The sequence below is a fragment of the Malurus melanocephalus genome, unplaced genomic scaffold (assembly GCF_030028575.1).
Source record: "Malurus melanocephalus ecotype Western Australia unplaced genomic scaffold, MMel_1.1 scaffold_68, whole genome shotgun sequence".
Lineage (NCBI taxonomy): Eukaryota > Metazoa > Chordata > Aves > Passeriformes > Maluridae > Malurus > Malurus melanocephalus.
Genome location: NW_026623300.1, coordinates 1,192,470 through 1,215,351, shown reverse-complemented (window position 1 = coordinate 1,215,351; position 22,882 = coordinate 1,192,470). Strand labels below are relative to the sequence as shown.

The following is a 22,882-nucleotide window of genomic DNA, read 5'->3' as shown; positions in this document are numbered from 1 at the left end:
AAATTTACTGTCCAGGTAAATTGGTGCCTGATGCTTAATACTAACATTAATATAACATCTTGCCTGAACAGAGCTGGCCTGGGTTATGCCATGCAGCTAAACATTGAACATTGAAGGAAAAAAATACATGTTCAGGAGTGGAAAGTTAAAGGCTAATTCTCAAATTCAGGGCTGTAGCAGATACTATGGAATGTGCTTTTTCCTGAACACGAAACATGAAGGAAATCAATGTGAAAGAAAACAAAAAGGTATTCCTTCTTCCCTTCAGCTTTGGAAGCATAAGGCCTTCAAATGGTTTCTTGTTAACTTTCCCAGTGCACGTTTGCTTTTTCCATGAAGAAGGAAAAAGGGAGGTATGTGGTGGCAACCAGCTGATAAATTTATATACTACTGGAGGGGAATTCCATCCATTACTGCACCCTGGGTGTTTCCAGAAGTCCCAAACACACCAGTGACTGTGCTTATAGGTCTCTTCCCAACAAGTGCACACCTGCCCCTTTTCCTCTCCTGGCCACACTGACATAAACATGCACCTATGATACAATTTCAAAAACATTTTATTTATTATATTCAGAGTCACCCTACCTCTGTATCAACATGGACAATGTGGGCGATTTCTCAGTTGTTACAATGATTCAAAAAGCTTATCAGAATTGGGTTTACAGACATAGTTATGATGCAGTCGGTGATGCCATGCACAAAGGGAGGAAAGTGAACCAATTGTCCATATATCCAGGCAAACCTGAAAGCAAACTAAGCTTTAAAAGACGTGCAACTGATGGGGCTTGGCAGAGGTAGGAATGCAGCAAGAGACTCAAGACAACAACAGGATTTGAAAACAAAGTGAAAAACCGATGAACAATTTGCAGCAAGGCAGCAGAATGTGACCARTCAATAATGAAGAGTGGAATCACCTTTTTCTCCAAATGGGAAATGCAAACTCAGTACAGAAAAATCCTRAACTGACAAAATATTTCTCCCAATAACACAGATTTATGAACAGATTTTTTAAGCTACAAAGTTGTAACAGGTAGGGTTGTTTAAAATAGGAATTACTATGATGTTCTTTAGTGAGACCTATGGYACTTTACCTTCATTCCAAAGACTGATAAAAATTTATTTTTAGGAACAGATAGATGTTGTTGCTCTCAGCCTTGGTAAATCTCCACTAGCTGTCACGTAATACTAAAATTTTGATTCATAAAAATTAATATTTAAGTCTCACAAAAAGCATTTCAATTAAATTGTTTATACACAAATAATGGATTTCAAGGCCTTTTTATGCTTTAATGTATATAAAAATGTATTGTTTACCTGACAGTAAAATAAACAATCTTGTATAATCTCATTGAAAAAAGTTATTTGTAAAATTTAGAGGGGCATGTTTTCCACAACACYGTGAAGTTCAACTAATCTTGAGAAAGAAGATATCACAATTTATGTACAAAATGGCACAAAGCCTATGGTACATAAATTAGCATCTGCTTCATCAGTTGCACAYTTCCAACCTGCATACACCAGTTACACTCAGGAACTTTTGTTAATATCAGTAAATCTCTTGGCCTTCTACTGATGACTTTTTTTTAGGGTAATCTAAAACTTGTTCTGCAGCTGAATTTTTCCAGATAAATACAAAGTGCCTCCAGAATCCATTTTCATTCCCTCACTCTACCTTAAGATTTACTAGCCCTCACTTAATTCTCATTTAAAACAAAGTAGTAATTGCAATAAATTGTATYTTACACCTAGATAACTAAAATGTATTATGTCTTTTTTCTAAGATAACACCATTCTTACTTAACTTTAAAAAACAGAAACCTGAAGAATAACTGCAACTGTTCTTATATGAAGAAAGATGTYGAAAATCCAACTCTGTCACAGCTGCCCAGTTGATTTAAATACGTGCCTGTCTATATGAATTCCACAAAATGTTGAATCACAATTATCATGTGGTACTTGGGGCTCTTTTAAAGTTACCTTCAAGGTAGTGGTCACGCTTCCTGTGTTTGATGTAGAGCATTTGGCTCCTTCTGGGAGCTACTAGAAGCAAAAAGGAGCAATGACAKGTTGCTTCCCAGGGAATGAGCATTGGTTCAGCTTTCCTACACACACAGATTTCGGAACAAAAGCAGTTTGATGTGAAGCACTTTTCCACCCAAAGACATGGCAAGTACAGGATAGRACCTGCAGAGGCCACTGAACCCCAAGAAGAGTTAGACTGAACAGAACACCAGCAACACATCAATGCTCAGTGATGAGCAACACATCACTTCCAGCCACACAGGAACATGGATTTGCAGGGCTTGAAGAGCACAGTTAATCAGCAAAACAAAGGTGCAGTTTAAAAGCATGCAGATGTCACAAAAAACTGATGAGTCGTTTTGGTGCTCACAGAAATTTCTGCGGATCAAAACCAGTCAAAACAATTCTGGCCTTTGCATAAACTGGCAGGAAGAACTGTRAATTTGGATTAGATTAAAATCACATTTATTACTCTTGTTTTAGCAAAGCTTTAGCAGCAACTAACTCCATTCACAAATTTTAGCATAGGAACTACATGGGGAAAAGAATGATACTTGAGAGTATTTTACTCCATCTGATTTTGGTGTGCTTAACACAACCCAAAGCTAAGTTTCTCAAACAATCCTTTATAAAGCTTTGTTAAACCAAACATTTGCTAAAACAAGCCAAATAATTGGCAATCAACAAAATGTTTGGGGTTTGGGCCTTTTTAAAACAATTTAAAGTGCAGAAGAGACACAAAATACATCAGRCTTTCTTAAATGCTGTTTAAATATCTTCATGAACAAAGCATCTATAGCATGTTCATCACACTTGCAAAAAAAAAAAAAGATAAATGAGAAACCCTCTTCACCAGTGGGAGAGAASTTACCCCACTCAGTGGGGTAAAGTGTTATTGTACAGTAGCTCATATTCATGTAATAATTTTGTACTGTGCTGACACGTCTTTTGCTACGCCAGACAAGTGGCTTGGCTATTGCCTCTTGCACCGARTCCTGGATTTGCTGAATGTAGAGGTGCATATCAGTGGTTCCACACCATGAGATCGCAGARAGCTGATGCAGGGAGTCCCAGCTGACTGGATTAATTTTGTCCGTGGCCAAGCATAACAGTGCTTTAGAGCCTCACACTCTATCAAGGGAGAAATTCTAATTGGATCTAACAAAGGGCTCACTGCTTAGGCACACGTGTCAGAAAATAGTTTCCACATCACATAAACTGTATTGCTAAGGAGAATTATAAAAGGACATTTTCAGAGCTCTGGAATAATGACACATTATATTACACACATTGCTTTCAAGTATATTGCCTTGRGGAAAGTATCATGTAAATTATGAATAATGCATTCACTCGGGTAACAGCAGGTATGGTGAATCAAGGCTGGGTTCAGACACAGTTGCTGCCATTCATTTGAGCTTTCACTTCAGCACAGGATCATTTGTGCTACAATTCCCTACAGGAAAATGTGATGGAAGATGCTTCACCAGAATCTTATTATTTAATCTTCAAAATTATGTACTAGAAGGGAATAAAAAATGATGGTGAAAAATAGTGTAAAAAAATACGAGGATGGAAAAAGCAAAAACTTAAACTGTGAGAGAAGAAAAAATACATCTCAACTCTCCACTGAAGGCTCTCTCCAGCTCCCACTTCACTGTGAGAGACATCTCAGTCTTCACAAGTAAACGTGCWCAACACCAGAATCACGAGTTGAGAGTCCCACATTACTACAAAACCCATAATACTATTCCCATCGACCTTTCCTCACCAATCCCTGCCTGGCTCTCTGCTCGTGCCTCTCTCCCATTTGCCTTCCAAGTACAATAAACMTACCTGGGCATCCTCTCTGCTCCAGCAACACCGAGGCTGGCAAAGGAAAGCACGGGAAAGAATTCCTTTATCCTCCCCTCTCCAAAATTGTTGCCCAAAATATTYGATGTGATCACAGCAGTCTATAACAGGTTTAATACCTTTTATTGGTAGGAGTACCAAGAGGGTTTGGGAGGTTTTAAGTATCAGTGACAGAGCACTGGAGCAGATTGCCCAACAAGGCTTTGGAGTCTCCCTCACTGGAGATATCCMAGAACMACCTGGATGCAATCCTGTGCCTGTTTGAACTGGGARGCCAGCACAGATGATCCATTGTGGTGCCTTCCAACCTGACCCACGCTGTAATTCTGTGAAATCCTATTTGATAACACAGCATCACAGAGTTTCATTGTAGTCAGTCTGTCTTTTACCTACMCTCTGTTTAGGAACACTCAGAATTTGGGAACAGCAGAGAACGTGGGTCCGTGTTGCAAGGGGAACAAAYGTGTGGTGTGACAAGTCAGGTGCCTAGAATTCCAAAACTCCTGAGACAAATGGATTCTCTAGATGCAAGCAACTTATAATGAACTAACAGGAGGAAGCTTTTAAAGTATTTAGAGGTTCCATTTATTTGTTCTCAATGGCATCAAGCGAGGAGCCCCCTTATCTCAAGAAAGTCATTCCCGACCCCRCCACACACTCCTGATTATAATCAGWGGAGAATGCTGAATCAGACTGACCAGGGGAAAAGCTGGCACTGTAAAACCAGGACATGTTCTGCTGGAAAGCGTCACTACAGCCACCCCAATGGTCATGGGTCACTGCCACACCACGTAACACCAGTCCAGTGCTGCTGACACTGGAATTTCAATARTGTGGACACACATACAGAGAGAGCAATTAACCTTGGTGAGGGGGGAGAAAAGGCAAAAGGGAAAGGATGACACACCAGAAATAATCTGATTTGGCTCTGTACTGAGGACACCAGCCCTTGAGAAACACATTTCCATTTTGCAAGTCCTTGCTCTTATCTACACTATCCCACCATGTGCCCAGTTCATGTTCCCACCCTAGTGATGATAAAACACATCTGGTTTTGGCTGTGACAGAGTTAATAGTTCCTCATATGGTGCTGTGAGTTGGATTTGTGCTTCAAACAGCATTGATAACACAGATGATTTCACTGTTGCTGAGCAGAGCTGACTGGTGTCAAGGGCTCTTCTGCTCCTCACCAGTGAGCAGCCTGATGCTACACAAGAGGCTGGGAAGGGACACAGACGGGRTGGCTGATCCCAACTGAGCCAAGGGATATTCCATACCACAGCATCATGGTCAGCAGTAAAATGTGGGGGAAGAAGAAGAGTGAGTTTGGAGTGATGGCATTTGTTTTTCCTGTTACATGTGATGAAGCCCTGCATTCCTGGAGATGGCCAAACCCYTGCCTGCCCACAGGACACAGAGCATGAATTCCTTGCTTAGCAGCTTTTCCTTTATGTCACAAACTGCCTTTACCTCAACCCATTTTTTCTCATTTTCTCACCCTTCCACTGTCTCCCACTCTGCTGGGGGCCAGTGAGTGATTTGCTGTACMGGCTGAGCTGCCAGCTGGGGTTTGCCCACAGCTAAATGTCACTACAAATCTCCCCACGTGGTGCCTTGCTGCAGCTACAYCTTCCAAGAAGCAAAGAACATGTGGGACTGGCCTTGCCTGCCCTAACAGACCTCAGCAAAGAAAGCTTAAGAGGGCAATTGATTCTTGCCTAGCAGCAGGTTACAGTAGAGCAGGAAGGCACAAGGAGCAGAGAGGAAAAAGCAGCATTTCTGCTAAGGGCAACATCAAGTCCCTGAGTATGAAGCAGTTTGTGATGATGCCCAGGTAGGAAATGAAAGCCAGTGTCCTCACAGCTCCACAGAAAACATCAGAAAACACCCTCCATGCGTAAGAAACAGAGAGCAGGCGCTGAGCCTTCAGAAGAAGAAATTTGCTACCCCTACAAAAGGAATTGTGTAAGAGATGAAAAGGCAGAGRACTGGAAAGTGGCTCAGGAAGTGTCACTGATCTGCTGCCAGGAAAGGCTCAGACAGCAGCCCAGAGCACAGGGAGCTCCCTCCCCTAGGTAGCTTYGGCTGGAGCAGTCAGCTTCTAAGCAGGATTCCTCAAGAGAAGAAGAGATTCATCTCAAAAGCTTGTTTTGATGTTGGGGGTCCATATAGCTTAAAAAAGCATATTTTAACCTCSGCATCTCAAACCATTCCTAAATAATTGTCATCATCAACAACAACAATAATAACAACAATGAAATATAGAGGAGCGGCACTCTTAGAGAGATCAAAAAAATATTTTCCTTTAAAAAGGTGTAATTTATATCCTATATATATGTTCACTTCAAGCCCAGCATTATTTTGACACCTCAGAGAAAAGGACCCTGGGCTTACAAGTATCCATTGCTCTGTCTTAAATCACCTTAATGTTAGGATAGGACAAACAGCCACTGATTTGGGAAAAGTGCTAGAGAATGAAAGTTAACTGGGGTTCATAACCAATGCATGGCACAGAAAGAAGAGCAGTTTTCTCTGTCAGAATGGGCTATTAGAAGACCTAGCACGAAAGAGCATGAAAAAGAACTTCACTGGCAGTGAAGGTGTGAGAGTCTTAGCTCCTAGCTAAACTATWATACTGAGTAACCTGTCTCCAAGTGAATTACAACTCATTTAATGTYTTCAGGCTTCAGAGGAGTGCTAATTCCCAAATTCACGGGTGAGCCACATTAACTAATAGCTCATAAATCATCATAATTATTTCCAAAGTTGCTCTCTTCTGAAGCCCTTAAACCAGAAGATGTCATTTTTATTTTATCCAAATATTCTTCACCAGTGTTCTCAAACCACCCAGGAGTGGTGTGACTCAGCCTCTGGCTGCTTTCACCTGGCTGCTGTGGGGGGCTTGCAGTGCTGAGTGAGCCAAGGACTCCCCAGGAAAATTACAGTGCTCAGCCATTCCTACCAACTATGCAAGTTGAATTATTTTTCTGAATTATTTTACTTACAGGTTTCTTATTTTGCTTTGAAACCTAATGTTCAGACAAAGACCTTCCTGGGCTTCGCACACAGAGGGAAATATAAAGTGGTGGTAAGATAAAGTTTTGGCTTGCCAAATGAAATTAATGTCCTACTAGAAAACAAGCAAGTGTGACCAATGAGAACACAATGACATCATAAAAGCATCTTAGTTTCTTCCAGTAGATTAAAGGCRGTTCATAAATGAACTCTGAAAAACAGTAAAACTAGAGAAAGGTAATGTAAATATCAGTGCATGTTCTGAAGAAATAACTGAGCTGTGTTGAAGGCAACATGGAAGCACTCAGACCAGCACCAACATTYATTGAGCACTCTGCTCATTTCTCCCTTTGATACTCGGGCGCTACTTTTTCTGTAAGTTGATGTAAACTTTGAAGTTCCACACAAGATCTTGAAAGAAATACAGAGTGTAACCAGCTGCTACATATGATTCTCCAGCTAGTGACTGCCATGTATATTATATATAGAAAGCATGAAAGAGAATGGGCTGAGCAATGTAAACTGCCAGCAGGGAAAGTCTTTGAAAACTTATGCGAGATAAAAGCATCTGTAGTCTCAACACTTGTATTCTGTGCACAATGATGAAAAACAGCATCCACTGCAACAGCTGGAGCCACTGAAAGGGAGCAAAGCCAGCATTTGAATACAATTAGCTCTGACTATGCTCAAGTTGTCGGAAATACATTATCACATCCACAATGTGACTCTTTAAACAGTGAGTCTGTGGGATGAACCATTTTTTTTAAGGGTTTGGTATCTACAAGGCAAGAGAAGTGTACAAAAAGGATGTTACTGAACAAAAGGTAAGCCAGAAAGGCAACATGACTGAAATTACAGAACAAATACAAGTGTTCCTGTATGGGATACACTTGTCATACAGCTGTAAGCAATGGCTGTATCCTTTATCTCTTGCTGCAGACCCTCCCAGGGATATCTTATCCCAGGATAAGGAATAAGGGCACAAGGAATGTTGCCGGCTTGGCCAGTACCCACGGGCAGCCTGGGCACTCACACCACCACCCAGGCTGGGCAAGAACCCCTGACTGCACCCAGCCTGAGCCACAGGAGGTGGACAAAATGCTCCTTCCATTCCAGAAACCATCAGTRTCATGGATACAGCTAAACCGAACGCAACTGCTGCTCTGTGAAATGGGGTAAAATCATGTCATTTGTGTCAAACCCAAAACTGCACACACAGACAGCGACCACCTGAATCTGCTCCTTGAAAAAACACCTCGCCCATGGAAAAATTGCAGATACGAGACAGCAGAGGAGCTCTTTTATGCATATAGTAACATTAACTTAAAGTGACCAGTCACAACTGCAACATGCAAATACCGGTGGGGTGGTACATAACACACCACAACAAAACAAAACAAAACAAACAAACAAACAAAAAAACCCTGAATAGGTTACTGCATTCAAGGCAAGTTCTTGGCGAATGCAGTGGAAAAGCAGTTTGTCAAAATGAAATAAAATTTCTAATGGAATCGTTCTSGTTTACATCTCTAACTTACTTTCTTGCTTTCAGACTGTTTTCAAACACTCATCCTGAATTATCTCATAAGGGAGAAAAGAGAGGAATTCAGTCAATATTGAACTTCAAATAATGCACAAAAATTAATAGCATTATGATCTAAAGTAACTGTGAGTTTCACCGCTAATAAATTAGAGAACTGCAGCATAACCAGTGAAAAAGAGAATTATTTTATAACTGATGAGTGAAAATTACACTTTTATTAGCTATAATCCACAAAYTGCTAGGGTTTTACAGGTAAAAATCAGTAGACTTCAATACAGCCAAACTGAATTCTGTGGAGAGGACAAAAACATCCTCCTAGGTGAGCTCTASCTGTATGCAGCCCACACTGTTAAATACTGAAACACAGAAAGTCTGACAACCACTGAGCAGCACCAACCTAACACCTGACACTTCAGAAGCACAGAAAAATTAGAGAATTTGGAGAGCAAGAACAAAAAGAACCGTAAGAGCTGAAGATTCATAAGGAGAGATCAATAGTTGACGACATACCAGATTGAATAAAAGATGACAATTATGTTTCAAAAAAATCTCCTTAAGTAATCAAAACACTTCATAAAAATAATTTGTGCATGCAAAACCAGCAACTGCTACAGGGAGTGGGAAAAGGGTCCGAAGTTAATGGATGTTCTTTAAAAATACAAGCTTGTCCCCCATATTTCCTCATACTCTCAATGAGGGCAGACAAGATGGGGAGGGAGAGCTTCACATATCCCAGGACACAGGAGGAAAAAGCATTAGAGGAAGTTAATTTTCTGAAAACAAAACTGTGCATCTGTGGAATAATAAAATAATGACATTTTTATCCAGAAGTATTTTTACCCAAAATCTCCTATCCACCTGTGGGAAAGTGTTAGAAGACAAGAGGGTGYACTCCAGGAATTTCTGGGTCATAAATASGAAGGRTGTCTAGAATTATTCAGGCTCTAACTTTTATTTAGTTTTAAAATGGGAAACAACCCACAGTTACAATAATTTGCATAYCCTACAAAAAAAWAAAATAGTGATTTTTCTTRCRCTATTGATTCTATTGTGATTYATCTCCATAGATGATKATATAAGAGCTGTAGCTRGGAAAAAYTGATTAACAGAAAACACCAAGGTAAAATGACTCTGCACATGCTCAACATCGGTAAAATAACCGAGTTAGCTTTTGTAATTTCTGTATTTCCAGACTTTTTGGTCAAGCAGAATAGGACAGTGGAAAATTCACCATCACACATACCTGACTGTAACAGTGAGGTATTTGATCATATCCTTTAAGATAAAGCTAAACCTCCTTCCTGTCAGCAGTTTTGAAGATTTTGAATAGCTAAGGATGCTGGTTCCCTGTGAGTTGAAAGTGGTTGATTCGTCATCATTCAAGTTTCTCATTGTGTTTTTTGGATAAAAACGTATTTTAAAAGTCTACAAAGAAACAGTGACCTTCCARCTTGTGATATCATTTGCCTCTTTTGGCAGGGTCATTTTGAACTGAACAAAATCAGCTGTTGTTTCCTTTTCAGACCTTTCCTATCATCTGTTGCAATTCTTTCCTTATAACTCATGAGTGTAACGTCTGCAGSTCCATCACATCAAGTACCCATTCTKCTTGCTCCTGAGCACAAAGACAACCYTCTGATTGCTGCAGGGTCAGATTTGAGGGCTGCATCTTCAATCTGAATAGATAAGTTTTGTCAAAGATGAATCAAACAGGAAGTTCTGTTAAATATTCAGCATGAAAATCCTCAATTTATCTGTTTCTCCCAGTGTCCATCACATCCAAGTCCACCTTCTCTGAGGGACAGTAAAAAAGCAGCACCCCATAGGCTTTCATGTGAGAACTCCCAAAACCAAAGTGAAATTCTGGAGAGATAAGAGATGTGCCCACATTTACACAGGCATGTGTGATAGGTAGGATAAAATATATTTGGTAAAGCATTCTCTAGATTTTTTTTTTTTAAGGAAACACTTTCCATATCACAGCCTGATGTCACTCAACTGACACAATGATCATCATACCGGAGATGGGACAAGTGTGGAAGGWCAGAAAATCTCAATGTTTGAGTTCCACATGTGGCATGATTCCCTAGATTTGCCTGTAAAACCAGCAGGAAAGCTCATGGTCTACTACATCCAAGGGATGCATTTACGAACCTGCCACTCTCACTTTATGAATTCTCAGTTCAGCCTGGACCCCTCAACTTCCCAGGGAGGATCATAAATATACCAAGAAAGAGTGAAAACAGAAATTATAACAAATGTCAGCTAGTTATTTGAACCGAGACCCCTTTGGGGAGCTCCTGAGCACTGATGCCTCTGGCCACAAAAATCAAGTAACCTAAAAAAATAACTTCAAGTTTATGCAGATCTAACATTACCTAGGCTGCACAAAGAACAAGCAATACCAAGCTTTCTTTGAAAAAAATACCTGAGTGAAAAAAAATTATACTTTCAATAAATAATAAACATATCAATCTTGTTAGTCAGCTGGCCCCAGCATATGTTGACGACCACCTACAGAAAGTACACAATGGTTTCAAGAAGTGCTATTTTAAGAGCAAACCTTCCTCAAGGAAATGTAATGACCAGATGTTTAAGAGAAAATTTAAATCCTTTTAGACATAAAGAAAAAGTAAGAGCTTGGGAAAAAAAATTCAATCAAAGGCAGAGAGGAATTTGAGAAACTCTCAAAGAAAAGAGCTCAAGATGATTTGCATTCTCACTGGTGTGAGGCCCTGCTTCCTGGACAATTACAGTATCAGTTGGAAAACTGATGAAAAACAAACTATGCAACTTTGAAGATGAGGCAGAGAATAATACCCATGGAAAACACCTTCAGAATGGTTTATATCTACTATAGTAACACTACTTAAGAAATGTTATGGTTCAAAGAACGAAGAAAGTTTATATGGGTGCAATTCAGAGSCTTTGCTAATGCCAGATGATTAGCAAAAAGCAGCAGTCACAGAATCTGCATTTAATTGGGAAAACTCTGYAAATACCATTCAGAGATGCTTTTGGGGATCCAGCCCAAGCAGTACTTTCAAAAGCAGGTCCAAAGGAAGAGCAGATGCCTCAAAATCTTGATTAGAAAAGGAAAATGATTGAGATAAAGCGCACATGACTGATACCTGTGCCATGGGGGATAATCCCCGTTTCTGACTGCCAGAAGATTGCTACAAGGAAATGAGGCTTTTCTACAGTTCTCAGAAAGATGGAGAACATATTATTTTCACRTATCATTTCTTTGGCCTCAAACAAYGGGCAGAAGTGAATCCCACTRYTAGTTCTACCACGCTAGAAAACAGAAAATAGATTCCAGCTAACTTCTTTAATACAAGGACTGTTTTTGAGCATGCCCAGCAGAGCAGGAATTAGGAGGATTTCCCCACAATGATAACCTAATTCAATCAGGACCAGCAAAGACAGAAGTTGGCACACCACAACACCGCAAAAACAAGAGTGTACAAGATAATTTAAACTAGACTGTCTAGAAGAAGAATTTAGAATAGAAGAATTCTATTGTTTAACATAGACTCCCAGTATTTTTATGCGCTCTGAAGCCTACCTGTCATGCGTTCACTGATGAACAGGATTGTATTGTTTGTATATGGTACATTTAAGCAAAAATCAACGTTATATTTATCACTGTGTTGATAACCTTTCGTATTAATTAATGTGGAAAAGAGCTCTTACAAACAGACYTTTAATATCAGATGGGAAGTTACTATCATCAAGGGCCATGAATACTGCCACTAAACTAATGTACAACAAAAGTCTTCAAAGTACACAAAAAAGTATCTTCTAAAAAATTTTGAAACTAGCTTATTTGACAAGAAGCACAGAAACTGGCTGSTTTTGTTCAGGAAGGAATAGCATCAAGAGAGGAAACTGGGGGRATGTACGARAGAGGTTAGTGGCTGCAAGAGAACWGRCRAAGTACAGGAGGAAGGAGAGATAAAATCACTTAAATGGAAGTAACATTTCCATTTGTTACAGAAATAGTATAACAGTTTCCATCAATTAATTATTTCATTCATTAAATAGGTAGCCCATTTATTTTAGTTCCCACTAGTCAGTTAAAGAGTTATCATTTGCGACACCTTTAACAATATGGTCTCACTATCCTTAAATGGAATAATTTTTAAATATGTTTTGCAAAACATATTTGTTTTTTATTATTTCTTTCAATTTAAATAATGTAATTTCTCTGTGTGAGTGATAATGTAACAAATCACAGTAAAATATTCAACCTAACTATGTAAACATTTTTAAAACTCACTTGGAAATTTATTTTCTCCAAGAGTTTTACTAAGGAAATATCACAAAGAAATTATTGTATTTAAATGGGGACACCTCTGTTTTAAAAGTACATGCAACAGACAATACCATAGCACACAACTGCTCTTAGCAAAACTTGCTTTCAGCCCCCACATTACATACATCCATAGCAATAAAAACCTATTACTTTATCCTGTCAGCTGTGCTGGATTCTCCTGACATTACAGAAGTCAGACAACCAGAGAAGGAACAGTCTTACAGAGGATTTTAGTACCAGTTTTTACTGCAAGGCCAGCTTTTAACCTCATTACAAATCCAGATGTTGGCCTGCACAGGTTACCAAAATGTAAAGGATTTTCAAGAGTATTAACTGATCTTTGYGTTACAGCTGCATTTAGCATTCTAGAGATAACCTGTTTTCCTGCTTTAAAAGAGAAGGGAAGGGCAGAGGTGGCCAAATTCTGCCAAAACTGTACTTTTATCCATGTCTGAYGACCATAAAAAAAGTAAAAGTAAGAGCAAAGACATCCTAACTCTACAGCCAGTCATTCAGTTTGTGTGACAGGTCTGAGTACATCAGCACACTCAGAAAGTCTCCGATGTCATCCTCACCTTGCTGGAAACTGCCATACCCACTGCCAAAACTGTGTGTGGGCTCAAGAACACCCAAACGCAGCAAATCCCCAAGATTAGTGACCTCACATGTGCATTCCTGGTGCTGCAGCCCGGAGCTGCTCCCTTTCTCCTCCAMGCCACACAGTGCTGCCACCACTGCCACCATCACACGGATTCCTTCCTCATTCAGCAAACAGGATGGGTCTGTCCACACAAGACCCYTGGCAGTACCTCATGGTGGGATAAAAACCACCTTCATTATGCCTCTCAGACACAAGGCCTTTGAAAAACACAGCCCCTGTGGACTGCTGCTTCACCTTACACCTTAGGGAAAATATGAAAGGGATGATGAGTCAGAAAAAGTTGTTCTGTGCACAATCTTTCTCCCCTCCTGACATGTATTTATTTAATTCCCCACATTCATTCTCCTTATCTGACGACACAGCTTCCAGACCACATGCAGTTTAAGGTGTAGTTTGAAGTGGCCAGCAATTCTTCTGTGATAATTTCCAGTCCCCACAAAAAGAAAAGCTGCTGCTTAGTCAAATTCTTTACACCTACAGAGAGAAGGTCACTGGACTGGCATTTGTTAGAAAGCAAAAAATCCACAGCGGAATTGATGTCACCAGGAATGAACACAGGAATTTCTGTGCACATCCTTCAAGGATTTTATTGTAATCATTTCCAGTGCTCATTATTATCTCTAACCATTAGTAGAGCACWCAGACAGCTGTTGCCTGAAGTAACCTATCCCTTCTGTCCTTGGCCAATGTGAGCAATGGCATTATTGTGTTTACATCTTCTCTATCCTAACTCAGGGATGCTGCCTTCTGCTATTTCCAACTGAAAAAAAAAAAAATTAAAAAAAAGTATTCTTTAGGCTTTTAGTTGCACACACAAGAAAAGAAATAAAATCCAAACCTCTCCATCTCTAGCCTTTGGCATCTCTCAGGCACCATTTGCGTGTATAGCTTTTTCTGGAGTCACAAGGAAAAGGAATACATTCCTGAGGCAGACAGCATCTCCAATTGTTCATTGCTGAGCAAGTCAGYTTGGCTAATCCACACTTCCCAGAAGGATTGCCTCACTTTGAGGACAGGGAGTGAGGTTATCTCACATCACAGTTGGGGCAGGAGACAAAACAAGGCAGGTGCCTTTCTCCTCCACCTGCTGAGAGTGCTGAGGACTCTCTTTCAGCAAGATGGATATCAGGAGGAGCTAGACACAGCAGCTCCTCAGATGTTCCAACGATTCCCAAAGGAACCACCCATTTAGGTCCTTAATTTTATGGCAAAACTCTTCTAAAAGCTTAGCTCAGCACTCAGATCATCACTTTATCCTTCACAGTACTGCTTTTGGCCAATCAGACTATTTACAGTTTACTTTTCACCTTGAGTCACATCCAATGTTTAAGTATTACCAGCATAAAAAAATCCAAACCAAACATTTCAAAAGGCATTTAAATACATGTAAGACAACTCCTGCCTGTATGCAAAAGCTCCACCAACTCCTAAAAAGATTTAGCATCAATGATCAAACCTGTGACAATATATCCATCTACAGAAGTAGAATCACATTGTTTTAGTTTTTATTAAATTTGCAGTAAGGGAAAAAAAATGCCAAGGATGGCTCATCGAAACATCTGATACACTGTTAAGGAAAATAATTACATTGGAATTAATAATTTGAAATATGTGTGCAGCGCTTGAAAACAGAAGACAGTATAAAAATAGATAAAACTCTTTTGACAGGCTCTCATTTTTTCACACCATTCCAAGTCACGTTGTCTGAACTGGTAAGGTGAATCTGAAAAATTTCATTATGCACAAACTGTGCAGAAATCTACTTTTTTTAGAGAAAGCTAGCAAAATATTTATGTACAATTTAAGCTCCAAGTTCAGTAAAATTATGGCATTTTGAACACACAAAATCAAACAGGTCATGATTCAAGCTTAAAAAAACATAAGAATAATATTTACAACTACAGGACAAGAAACTATTCTTTCTGTTGCTTGGTTTTGGGGTTGTGTTTGTTTGTCTTCAATTAAAGGACTAATTTTGAAATAAGTCTTTTCAGCAAAAYCTTAAAAACAGCAATCATAAGAAAATTCCACACATTCAAAGCACAGGCATGTGTGTCATTCAGATCACGTTGGTTCTTGTCAGGAGAGCAAATTTCTTTCAAAATGAAGCAGTCCTAAGAAATTCCATAACATAAGTTTTTGAGAAGTTTGATTGCTCCCTGTCAATGGATTTCTGAGTTTAAAAATTAGAAARGTTATCTTCATTTATTTTCAATAGCAAACTATTCATTTCTGCATGTCCTAAACTAGCAGCATCCCTACTACATTGAACAGCCCAACAAYACTGCATAATCCCCACTGGGAAAAAATATTTTGGGGTGTGTTTTCCATGGCTCTGACTTAGCTGCGGAAAAAGACAAGGAAAACAGACAACTGCTGTCATACATGGTTATCAGAGAAAAGTTAATTAGCTTTAGATTTAAAATGTACTCCTCCTCCCCTTCAAATGCACAAATGTGGACCTACCTGGTGCTCTGACAGCTGTCAAGAAAAGCACAAAACCTGTCCCTGCCATAAAACACAAATGTGCATCTCTGTGATGCCATTGCTGCTCATGTGCTGCTGGCAAGCAGAACTCATGCACCCTATACAAACAGCAAACCCCGAGACAGACCCCCAAAATTCACCAACCATATCCAATTAAAGCCAGAATTCTGGAGGAAAATAGTGGTGCTGCTTTTTCAATCTAGTAAAGSGATTATGTCTGCAGCAAGACAAACTCGCAAAAGGAAATAAACGCCTGCAGAAAGAAAGACTAAGTGAGCCTCTTGGTGGATAAGGGAAAGGCTGTGGATCTCAYCTACCTAGACTTTAATAGTTTTTGACACTGAAAGATTGTAGCCAGGTGGTGRTCAGTCTCTTCTCCCAGGCAACAAGTGACAGCATGAGAGCAAATGGTCWCAAGTTGCCTCAGGGATGGTTTCGATTGGATATCAGAATTTTTTTTTCATTGAAAGGATTGTCAAGAATTGGAACAGACTAYTCAGGGAAGTGAYGGAGTTAMCACCCCTGGAAGTGATCAWAAAAMATGGATATGGCACCTGAAGACATTGTTTAGTGATGAAYGTGGTGGTGTTATGCTGACYATTGGAYTTCAYGCTCTTAARGGTCTTTTCCAAYRTTAAWGGAAAAGGACATCCATGGTTTTATGRTTCCATTAATGTTTCCTACCATAAGAAGTTCATTCACCTCATGTGACAGTGACAGGTATCCCATGAAAACCAAGCTAAATGGCTAAATGGACTGCAGTTTGAGTGCAGAAATCAGAGGCAATCTTAACTCAAAGTACTTCTTATCACCTTCCAGATAGAAATTATACCAGTGTTTTAAACCCTAAGAACAACACAGACTCAAAGTTTCATGTTCATAACAGTTAGAAGATTGTGAATGCAGTAGCCCTGAATATCTACCCAGGATTGCCTGTGAATAAAGGGAAAGACAACTCACATTAATATTTTTAACRATGAAAGATGAAACAATACCCTGAGAAACTTTAGTTTTATCCAGTCCATTGAGACTGGACTCAACCTCCTTCTTGACCCAGGGTCTCAAAACGCTTTGAAAGGGGTACCTGTGACTGCACCCCATTGAACAGAAACAGAGATACAGAGGTGACATGGACCCATCCTTGAAGCAGTACGGCCCTTCTTGGCTTGAAGAGTTTCTCCACTTTGATTCTTTGGTAGGACAAGATCCTACAAGAATTCCCTGTGCATAAAAGAAGTCTACAAYGCTTGCACACATTTAATTATATTTCTGCAGGCTACAAAAGTCTYGCTCTAATCATTTTAACAAACTACCAGATAGTTATGCCTGAGGAGAAATTCCTTGTTAGGGAAAAAACCCTATTCATCCAACTTCAGTAGCAAATGCAAATAGCTAATTAACCTTATCTCCATTACACTGTCCTGACTTTGCAATACATCTGGCACAAAAACAAGTATTCTTCTGCCTTGTCCAAATCTTCTCACATAAGTACAGAGCCTACACTCAACAGGCTCTGATGCAAATCTGACTAGMAAAGATTTAGGATGCACACACGGGTACACCCTCTGACCTGCACTCTAAATGCATGTCATTCCATCAGCACTTTACTGGGGAAGAGACAAATTGCCAGGCACATGAAGAAAATTCTCTTTAACTATCTAGCTGTAGATTTAGGTGTAAATAAAGCTGTATTTGTGTACTTAGGAGAGACAAACAAATGAAGCAGCCAAATGCAGCTCATAAATATACTCTTTCACCCAACAATTTTTTCACTAAAAGCCATATGTGCCCACACTATGTGTTTCAGCATTTCATCTTTTCATGGTCTGTTTTAAGTACCAGTGTTTTTCCTTGGCCAACATTGGTAAGGATAAAGGAAARCAAGTTTGACAAAAGGTCAGATCATAGTGAAATGGAAATATTTATCAGAAGAGCTATTTCTGCCAAGGAGGATAATCACAAAGGTAATGACTCGTTTGATCCTTAATTGACCTGTGTGTTTTTAATTAGGAAGCAGGGGAATTAACCTAGAGCTAATTACAGTCTTCATTTTACAAACCTGTAAGTGGGTAATTTTATTCACATAAGTATTCCTTAGTGAAGTTATGCATGAACAAATACGTTTGTAGCTTCAGGGAATAGGTCTTGAATAACTTAACCTTCTGAAGACTTTTAAGTGGCTACTTTACAGATATGTCTTCTATCCATTCTGTATTTTAGGCTTTAAATGTGATTTTTTTCTGAACACCWAGGAATATTTCCTTTTGTTCCTGCAAAACAGCAACAGTTACTTTTGTGTTAAGGAAGTAAGTGGTAACTTTAAAGGATGAACATTTTAAATATGTGCCTTTATTCATCCTGGTCTGTGAAACTGTACTCTTTGGCTTAATGGCATCACAGAGTAGAGGTCTGCAGCAATGCATTTTGACTTCAGCCCTGAATTAATTTTAATGTGTAACACAGTCAGTTTCAGTGGAAGGAACTTCCTGAGGCCTGTGTCACACAGATTCCTGAATAGTACAATTCATTCACCACTGGAAAAGCTTTCTGGAACATGTAAAGTGTGAACCTACACTCCCTGTTGCTTTCCCCATGCTCACATTGCTGCGCCGGCGTCTTCATTGCATTCAGTAGTTTGGGCCCAATTCCTCAAACTCTGGAAAATCTGTATCTGCAGTCCTGCAAGCTGCCACAGATGACTCCAAACACCAATTATATAAGGCTCAGAATCGTGACCGTGACTTTCATGAAAATGCCCTCCCTGCTGGCCACTGTAGCACCAGGCGAGGACTTGCTTTACATCCCGACTCCTTCAGAAAATAACTCCTTCAGCCTGCTTTCCCAAGGCAATGTTTAGACTTGCTTATCTGTGGATAAACACGTCTGCCAGACCCTCTCTAATAAGTTTTGAGTCTATTGGCCAATTATAACCAAATCTGACATAGGCTTGGARGCCTAAGAGATATTCACTCTGACAAGCAGCAGAAAAGCAGGCAGCTGGGCTGAGCGTGCAGCCCCTGTGCAGAGAAAGGCTGGAGCAGCGACCAACTAGAGAGACAACACCAAAAAAAAAAAAAGAGGTTCTTTTGGGTTTTGCTTCTTCTCACAATCCTGCAGCACAGTATGTGCATGACAACAGTTAAAGCATATTGCCTGTAGGACCAGAAACACAGATCCACGCTCCTTACAGTGCACACTCGAGTGCTCACACCTGGGTGTGCATGCACACTGTGGCATGAGCTGATCATAAAGAATAATTAATCACAGAGGATTTTTTTTTTTTTAACAGCTTGATGAGGTGCTGACATTTTAAGCAGAGGAAAGTAAACTTGGTAATGTGCTGCATGAAAAAAAAAACTGGTATAATGTAATCAAACACTACATTATAAGGTATTGCAGTTACCTCAAAATCATTTCCTTATTACAAGAGTCCAGCCCTTACAGGTGCTATAAGAGATAAATATTTTCTCCTTTAAGGCACTCAAAAGAACAAGATTGTTGATACAGTGTACAAAACATTTCACAGATATCATCAGAATGATGATACAATTTCAGGACAGTCTGAAAACGTATCCTATAATCCTTGTTACATTTTTGCTACCTCAACTAAATACAAAACAGTAAGAGGAAAGAGCTCACTAGAAGCAAGCCCATTATGAAATGTGCACTAGAGAAAAAAGTTTGACACGCGAACTTTAGACCAAACTGTTTTCAAACCAGTTTCCTCCAAATTTTGCCTCTCAGCAGCAAGATTCTCAGTTTGTTTGAGATAAATTAAAAATAGCTCATATCTTCTGAAAGAGAAAAGAAAATCTGAATGGTAATAAGCCTAAGATTTTATGTGATATCTTATAGTTTGTTTTACGGAGTACTGCCAATAAATCKTACAACTTTGTTTCTGTCCCATATTTGCAGTATTTACACCACAAAGATGAGCACATTTTGACATTTATGAATCAAACACTAATACATCTGTAAATCCTCATTAACTTCTTAAGCCAGAGTACTGACAACCAAGATAACCATGTTGGTTTATGCACTATCCTACCCTTGCAATTACCCTAAGCATGGCAGAAATTATCCGTCACAAGTTTTTAGAGACTTTTCTGGCTTGGCCCATATTCTGTCTGAAGGCTGTGAACCACTTACAGTAGCTGCTGTTGGCAGCAGCACAAGCTGGACCCAGAGACTTCACTCTCCCCAGCACACTGCATCAAGTGTCACATTTGTAAGACAAAGCAAAGCAGCCCCTTCCCCTCAGGATTTACAGCCTGGACAAGTGCTTTGTAGTCAGCAACAAGCAACCAGTGGTTAAGGCACAGAGCAACTTGTAAACTTTCTTCTAAAAAAAAGAAGTTAATCTTGTTTCTTGGGAGTAGTAAAACATCATTTCCCACCTGAGCATCAGACTTCCTCTCATTGTTTCCTTACACCTGGCAACAGATACTGCTGTCTCACTTGCTCTTGTTCTGTAGGAAACAATACACAGCGAGGAATGACAGAAACAGGCAAACAAGAAAGACTGGACGYTGGGAACAGCCTTTGTGAGTCTGTCAGTTTGCATCATCACCAATCAAAGCTCTCTTAAAGGGAGTTTCAAAACTTGAGGGCTCGATTCTGTCAAGAGATGAGTGCTCCAGTCTCACTGAGGCAAAGACCCCAGCACGTGCATCACTTTAATTACACAAATGCACCAATTAAAATGCACCCCCTCGTATCCTTAAAATCAAGCTCGTATTTAAGGGCTAACTTGAAGCCAGAGCATTCAGCTTGCTGATCCACAGGAAGGACTGCTATAAGTCAGGATTACATACTCCATATAAATACAGATACAACTATCCCAAAGGCCTGAGGGGGTTTTTTTTTTCCCCTGATTGCACAAGTGTCAATCAAGGGCAGCTCAGCTGAAGCCAAGCAGGGCAGTAGGCTGTGGGAAGAGAGTCAAGGTCCTTAGGTTGYATTTACTGTGATGGATTCCTTATTTTGAAATAACTGCAAAACTGTTTCCTAACAATGCAAAATTTCAACACAAGAACCAGAGAATATTCTTACAAACACATGATGAGTTTATCACTGCTACAGTTACAAACACATTATGAGTTATCACTCCAACAGTAAAATGTTGGGTTGGTTTTTGTTTGCTTTTAAAAATCTCTGAAAGAAACCCACTCCTAGCACATGTGGCCTCTGCCAGTAAAAGAAAGGAGGAAAAACTGGTGCTGTAAGCCATGCTAGTCATCAGACACAGGAGATTTTGTCCTCTGTAGGCAAACACATGTAGCCATTCTTTCACACTAATGAACACCTCCTCCACGAGTTATTCCCAGAGACCGTAGCTTTTAACATCCTAACTTTAATATGCCCATCATTCAAAACGATCTGCTCTCTGAAAATTCTCTGAAACTCATTTCTCTCCTCTTAAGGTAAACTTTAAGCAAAGTAGGAGAGAGCGTGTTGGCCTGAAAAGAAGACAACAGAGAAAATACTGGAAGTTTATAAAAGCATGAATGGGACAGCTAGAAATAAGGACCARTCTGCACTAACTCTATATAAAGACATAGGTACTACCTAACAAAGGTTCAGAATAAAATGCTATGGGGTTTAACACAGTRTAAAGTTAAAGCTATGAAATTCCTTGCCACAGCACGTTGCTAAAAGTTTACACAGGGACAAGGGSCACTCAGTTCATGGGAAGGAAAAATCAGTGAGTGCAGCAAAGACACCATCTCTCCCTTAGAAAGCATCCAAGCTGCAAATCATTACATGCTGAGAGAGCCTTCTGGAGAATTATCCTTACATGCCTGCCTTATTTTTACTCCCCCTCAGGCACAACTGTTTTGCACCGTCAGACCCAGGATGCTTAGACAGACCTCTGGTTTTATCTACAAAAGACGCCTTAACAGTGACACTTTCTATAATTTACATTCATCAKGTCCTTAAATGAAGTGGCCTAGCGGTGTGTTCCTGAACAACATCACCGAAGACACCGACTGCTATAATCTGACCGGGAAATCAAGAGTTCACGTCAGTCCATCACCAGCGACAAAGTCTGAGAGTTTAACAATACCGTACTGCTGCAAGAGAGCTTCCCGCTTCCCAGAGATTCACAGGGCCCTCAGCTACAAAACCAGATGTACCTTGACAAAATCGGCGTTTTCATTTAAAAGTTCCCGTCGGGAGCACCACCGATCGCCAGCTTCTGACATGCACAGAACGAGACTGTGGACAGGCGCGGCGTGTGCCCCAAGAGAGCAGCACCGGGAGCCCGGTCCCAGCCGGTCCCAGCGGCCACTCACTCGAGCTCCTCACCCGGGACACGGCCGGGACAGCCCGGGGGGAGCTCTCCGAGCCTCGCACGGGACGGGACGGGACGGGACGGGACAGGGGCCGGGTGGCCGCGGCTCCCGGGGCACTGGGCGGGCGCTGGAAGGCGCCGGGCGCGCTCGGGGCGCTGCCTCCCTGACACGGGCACGCACTCGGGGCCACCGGGGCTCGCAGGCCCAGCACCCCCGGGTCTCCTCGGCACCCCCGGGTCCCCTCAGCACCCCTCGGCCGMGCAGGTGCCCGCCMGCCCYGCCGCAGCATCTCCGCGCCCGAGCGCCCGCTTCCCGCCCAGCTCCGGCTCCTCATTGCCCTTACCGCCGGCGAAGGCTCCTCTCCCGGCGGGGCTGCCTCCTCTCCCGGCGGGGCTGCCTCCTCTCCCGGCGGGGCTGCCTCCTCTCCCGGCGGGGCTGCCTCCTCTCCCGNTCCTCTCCCGGCGGGGCTGCCTCCTCTCCCGGCGGGGCTGCCTCCTCTCCCGGCGGGGCTGCCTCCTCTCCCGGCGGGGCTGCCTCCTCTCCCGGTGTTGCTGCTCCTGCCGCTCCCGCCGCCTCCGCCGCACTCGCAGCCCTCCCGCCTCCCGCGCTCACCCCCTTTCCCGCCCGGCTCGCTGCCGCTGTGCTGGGGCTGGGGGTGGTTTGGGGCTTTCTCCCCTCCTCTCGCCCTC

At 41.1% G+C, this 22,882-nt stretch overlaps 1 protein-coding gene across 1 annotated transcript in view; it reads right to left on the bottom strand.

Annotated features, from left to right (window-relative positions):
• The window catches only part of BMPR1B (bone morphogenetic protein receptor type 1B), a 222,490-nt gene extending 199,848 nt beyond the window's left edge, over positions 1-22,642 (bottom strand). Inside the window, exon 1 of the mRNA XM_057366581.1 lies at positions 22,537-22,642. The gene's annotated coding sequence lies outside the window, so the exon portion shown is untranslated. The remainder of the gene's footprint in view (positions 1-22,536) is intronic.
• Between the last annotated feature and the right edge of the window lie 240 nt (positions 22,643-22,882).